Genomic DNA, 6524 nt, shown 5'->3' on the forward strand with positions numbered 1-6524 from the left:
AAAATAAAAAACACTTGAAGTGACCCCACGCTGGCTATTCTACCTGTCTACGTAGCTAGTAGCCTACATTGTGATAGCCTATCCCATTTCGAGCACTGGTTATCCGGATTTGGTCATCCTGAAAAGTTTGTATCCGGATCAGACTAATCCAATCCGATGTTGCTTTGAAAAAACGGCACAAAAATAAACTGGATTACGTGATCCTGGATAGCAAAACATAGGATTTCCAGATCAGTTTTATTCAGATTAAACCTTTTGAACAACTGGCCTGGGCGTGTTCTTTGACCCCGAATTTAGTTTCAATAGGCAGGTGAACTCGTGGTGAAGGGGTGTTTCTTCCAGCTCCGGTCCATAGCTAGGATCAAGGCCATTCTCTCCCGCTCAGACCTTGAGAGAGTCATTCACGCCTTCATACCCTCACAATTAGACTATTGCAACTCCCTGTACCTGGGGCTTACAGGACAGGAAGGCTCAGCAGAGCGTACTACGGGTATTGCACTACCTCCACTGCAGGACTTATAGGAGGTGCAAATCCAGAGCCTGCAGAATAATGAAGGACCCTCACCACCCCAACAATAGCCTGTTCAAGCTGCTGCGGTCAGGCAAGCGCCTACGCATACATGCAACAAGAACAGAGAGACTCAGACTCTGCTTCTTCCCCTAGGCCATCAGAACACTGAACAACACTGATCCCTCACACACAGTCACACATGAACACACACACACCCACACACCACACAACCTGCACTCTCCCACACACAAACACACTACAGGTCACTTTAAACACAAAAGAAAAGGTTACTTTAAAGGAAAAAAACATAACTGCATGTTCTGTATAGTACAGAACATGCAGTTCTGTGTGAATACTGCGGCATGGTCATGCTGGACCTACAAAAGGCCTTCGACACTGTCAATCACACCATTCTGATTGACAAGCTAAAAGCAATTGGTTTTGATAGTCTATCAGTGAGCTGGATGCAATCCTACCTGGAGGGGAGAGAGCAGATGGTGGAGGTAAACGGTACCCTATCCCCCCCCCTCACAGTAAACTGTGGTGTTCCACAAGGAAGCATACTAGGTCCGCTACTGTTCCTAATTTATGCAAATGACATGTCGTCAGCTTGTGACTGCAACTTGTTCCTGTTTGCGGACGACTCAGCCCTGCTGGTCTCTGACAAGAACAAATTACAGGTTGAAAAAACCCTCAGCTCAGAACTAAGCAAAATCTGCATATGGCTCGCTGATAACAAACTATCATTACACATGGGCAAAACAGAGTCCATTCTCTTCGGTTCAAATAACAAACTCAGCAAGACCGACGGCTTCTCAGTTACAGTGGGTGACAATATTGTCACAAGGAAAGAAGATATTACCTACCTGGGTTCCATCCTAGAGGCAAATCTTTCCTGTGACAAAATGGCATCCAATGTAATAAAAAAAGTCAACCAACGAACTCGTTTCTTGTACCGGATCTCCTCACTGGTAAACAAGAATACCCTGAAGACTCTAGCAGGAGCACTCATTCAAGGGTACTACGACTATGCTTGCACCTCATGGTACCAAAGCACCTCAAAGGCGCTAAAAACAAAATTACAAACATCTCAAAACAAACTGGTCAGACTACTGCTTGACCTTACTCCTAGAACCCACCTCACCCCTGCCCACTTTGACAACCTAGGATGGCTTAGAGTAGACGACAGAGTACAGCAACTTGCAATGGGCCTGGTCTACAAGATACACTACACGACCAAGGTACCCATGTACATGACTAAATACTTCCCAAAGGTCAGTGAATACCACGATCACAACACCAGAGGGAGCTCCACAAATCATGTTAAACCCAGATTCGGCTCAAACAAGGGACTAAACACGTTTCGCAATTATGCCACATCAATGTGGAACGCCCTACCCAAAGCTGTAAAGGAATGTGAATCACTACCCACTTTCAAAAACACTCTCAAAAAACACCTAAGGGAGACTGCAACTCGAAACTGGCCCCTGTAAATGTCCGAACACAACCCCCGCCAATGTACAGTAAATTACCAAGTATGGTCTTGTCAATAATCCAATGTACAGTGTTGTTTGTACAGTTGTACAGTGTCCCCCACCCACCCCTCCTACCCACCCCCCCCCCACCCACCCACCACCTCCAATGTACAGTCCAATGTACAGTCCCATAATCCAATGTACAGTGTTGTTTGTACAGTTATAGAGTGTCCCCCACCCACCCCTCCTACCCAACCCCCCCCCCCCCCCCCCCCACTCCTACCCCCCCCCCCCCCCCCCCCCCCCCCCCCCAACCACCTCCAATGTACAGTCCCACCCCCACCTACCCAATCCAATGTACAGTTTCTACGCCTAATGTATATACTCTTTTCTTTCTGGACTCTTTTTGTATCACAAATACAGTACTGTAATTGCAAATCTGGTATGTCATAAATGTATAGATGTAGCAGTACTGTCTATCTGTATGTCATGTATGTCATATATGTTACGATGAAATGGAAATGGGGGACCCTGGTGGAAACAAGACGAAAGTCTTTCTCTGGTCTGCATCCCCTTAACAATTGTATGTATTGAGCTGTACTGCACTGTACCCATTCTGCAATCTGTTAATAAAGTTTTCATTCATTCATTCATTCATAGTTAGTATAGCTAGGATAGTTTAGTATACATAGTATAACAAGATTCAAGATTCAAGATTCAAGAGTTTTAATTGTCACGGCATACAGGTATACAATGAAATGCGGCTGGTCTTGCCCGCGACGATGTGCAATACAGTGGTACAACATATAATAGAATCCAATAAAAATACAGTGGTACAACATATTAATAGAATCCAATAAAACAGTGCAATAAACAGGCACATGGTGTGCCATCTCGGTATCTGTACATTAGTATTTACAGAGCATATAGGAATGCTAGTTAGCTTTGGTAGTGCAATACACTGTTCCTGATGTTATACTACTTAAGTGGCCTTTCCTCTGGCCATAAGTGTGCGTGTGTGCGGCATGAGTGTTAAAGTGGCTGCTAGTGTGTGAGCGTGCTCAGCGTGCGTGTCGTGTATGTACTTGTGTGTGGATAGTTCAGTTTCTGTGTCTCTCAATGTTCATTGTTCAAGGCTCTGATGGCCTGGGGGAAGAAGCTTAGCCTAAGCCTCTCCGTCTTAGTCTCTAGAATTCGCAGGCGTCTGCCTGACCTCAGCAGCTGGAACAGGCTGTTATTGGGGTGGTGGGGGTCTTTCATTATCCTGCAGGCTCTGGATCTGCACCTCTTGTCGTATAGAGCCTGCAGGGGAGGTAGCGCAATACCCGTGGTACGCTCGGCTGAGCGCACCACTCTCTGTAGGGCCTTCTTGTCCTGTGCCGTGCTGTTCCCATACCAGGCAGTGATGTTTCCGGTCAAGATGCTCTCTACAGCTCCTGAGTAGAAGGACTGGAGTATCTTCCCCGATACTCTGAACTTCCTTAACTGTCTCAGGTGGTAGAGGCGCTGCTTCGCTTTCTTTACTACTGTGGCTATGTGTGTTGACCATGTCAGGTCCTCTGAGATGTGGACCCCCAGGTACTTGTATATTGTATAGGATATTGTATAGTAGTGTACATAGGACCCATTACCTTTTAATTCGTAAGCTTAGCATTGTATTATATTTTATCTTTACATTTTATCATGTCTGTTTTATTATCTATTCTATTTTATTCTATTATTATATTGTATTTTTGCACAATAGAAGGCGGGCATGGCCACCTTCAATTCACTATATGTCTTGTGTATGTATGTGACGATAAACCTCTTGAATCTATCTTGAATCTTAATAAGTCGACCATAGACCACCTACAGCTACCCCAAAACGCTGCTGCTAGACTGCACACAGGTACTCAGAAGAGAGCTCACATCACCCCTGTTCTTGCCTCCCTTCACTGGCTCCCAGTCAGGGACGTGCACAGGACTTTAGAGGGGCAGGTGCTCAAATGCTGAAAAGGGCACTACACTTGTGTGTATATTTATAAACCGAGCGCGCGTAGCGCACAAGGGCGATTTTCAAGGGCCCTTTCCGGGCGGGGAGCCCCCTTTTTATGCTTTTTGGGGGCTTTTTGGTGGCTCCGCTCGGCCTCCCTATGTGCATGAGTGACGCCGAGCGGAACCGACTACGATACAGAACGTTAGGTTATGACTATAACCAAGTTCTGTTAGTAGTGGTGACGCTCGGCGTCCGACGCCGCTGCAGCCCTTGATCTCGCCTTGTGGTGAAAGCTTGGGAAGGAGGCGAGTGGGTGGCCCCACCCCTGCTTATATGGGTAAGCTGATAGGGGTGTGGTCAGACAAATATTGGGATTAAAGGTACATTGTGGTCTTTATTCAGTGCACGTGCACGTGTGCGAGGACAGTGCACGAGTGACGCCGAGCGTCACCACTACTAACAGAACTTGGTTATAGTCATAACCTAACGTTAGTGCTTTTAAACCGCCCGGGCTCCGGTTCAAGCTCCAGCTCCGTTCTGAACCCTCTGAACCTTGGTACTCTCTGGCGAACCACCCCGCGTTTACACCCATTTAAGCAGAACCAACATTCCACCGTCTCCGTCATCAACGGGGGCGTTACTCAGGTAAAAATAATGCGTGGAGAGTGAGCCTCAGCGTCAGAGTGCACACACAAAAGCACACACGCACCGATTTGTCACACTCTGAACCAATTAATCCCGGTCTGAACGCGCCAGCCGGTGCGAGATTACGTTCGGGAACCGGCTCCAGCACAGAGCCTGGCCGGTGTAAAGGGGCTATGATGTCCCCTTTTACATGTTGTGGAAAATCAAGCTCCAGTTTGGTTCAGATTCATATAAGTTTGCATTATTAACAATGAATATTAGAAATAAGCTAAAGAGATTGAACAATATATGACACTTTAAAACAACATTCCTCCTTCCCTCAACCCTCTTCCATGAACATTAGTATTGAAGAATGCAATTTTCCAGACTGGTTGAGCATTTAACATATCAAAGTTGTTTATTTTCTTCACATGGGCACTGTATTTATATTGTTTCGTATATTAAATAAATGTTTATTTATTTTACTTTAAAAACTCAACATTAATAAGCAAACCACATCATAATGTAGCCTACTAAAGAGGCCACCACGTTAGACCAATACTACCTGACGAACCAAGGTATAGCGAGTACTCCAACAATGAGCCTGGGTATCTGCCTCCAGATCCAATTGCAAATGAGACAAAACAACACTGATGACAATACCAGAGCCAATGGCCCAAGCGTAACGTAATACGCATTTATATAGCAGTGGGATCCACCTCCTCCTAATCGATTTGCATTTGAAAAGTCAGTTTGCATGATAAATACAAAGTGTTCCCTGTTGGCCAGACTTTCCTTCCAGTGCTCCACACCTCTACTCTCCCTCTAGCTCTGACCCTCATGTCAGGGAGGGATGAAAATACGGAAGAAATCCCATTGATTGATTGATTGATTGAAAACTTTATTAACAGATTGCAGAATGGGTACAGTATACAGCTCAATACATACAATTGTTAAGGGGATGCAGACCAGAGAAAGACTTTCGTCTTGTTTACATCAGAGTCCCCCATTTTCAATTCATCATCATAACATAATATGACACACACAACATACAGATAGACAGTACTGCTACATCTATACATTTATGACATTCCAGATTTGCAAATACAGTACTGTTTGTGATACAAAAAGAGTCCAGAAAAGAGAGTATATACATTTGACGTAGAAACTGTACATTGGAGGAGGTTGGTTAGGTGGGGGGGGGGCACTGTACATTGGAGGTGGTTGGGGTGGGGAGTTGGGTAGGGGGGGGGGCACTGTACACTGTACATTGGAATATTGACAAAGCCATACTTGGTCATTTACTGTACATTGGAGGGGTTGGGTTAGGACTTTTGCAGGGCCAGTTTCGAATTGCAGTCTCCCGTAGGTGTTCTTTGAGAGTGTTTTTGAAAGTGGATAGTGATTCACATTCCTTACAGCTTTGGGTAGGGCGTTCCACATTGATGTGGCATAATTGCGAAACGTGTTTAGTCCCTTGTTTGAGCCGAATCTGGGTTTAACATGATTTGTGGAGCTCCTTCTGGTGTTGTGATTGTGGTATTCACTGACCTTTGGGAAGTATTTTGACATGTACATGGGTACCTTGGTCGTGTAGTGTATCTTGTAGACCAGGTTTTTAGTGCCTTTGAGGTGCTTTGGTACCATGAGGTGCAAGCATAGTCGTAGTACCCTTGAATGAGTGCTCCTGCCAGAGTCTTCAGGGTATTCTTGTTTACCAGAGAGGAGATCCGGTACAAGAATCGAGTTCGTTGGTTGACTTTTTTTATTACATTGGATGCCATTTTGTCACAGGAAAGATTAGCCTCTAGGATGGAACCCAGGTAGGCAATTTCATCTTTCCTTGTGACAATATTGTCACCCACCATAACAGAACACTTTTAATATTTAAAGTAAGGAAATATTCAATATTTTACGTAACAGGTGGCAACCCTTTAGT

Source organism: Notolepis coatsorum (genome assembly GCF_963971535.1).
Source record: "Notolepis coatsorum genome assembly, chromosome: 8".
NCBI classification, from domain to species: Eukaryota; Metazoa; Chordata; class Actinopteri; order Aulopiformes; family Paralepididae; genus Notolepis; species Notolepis coatsorum.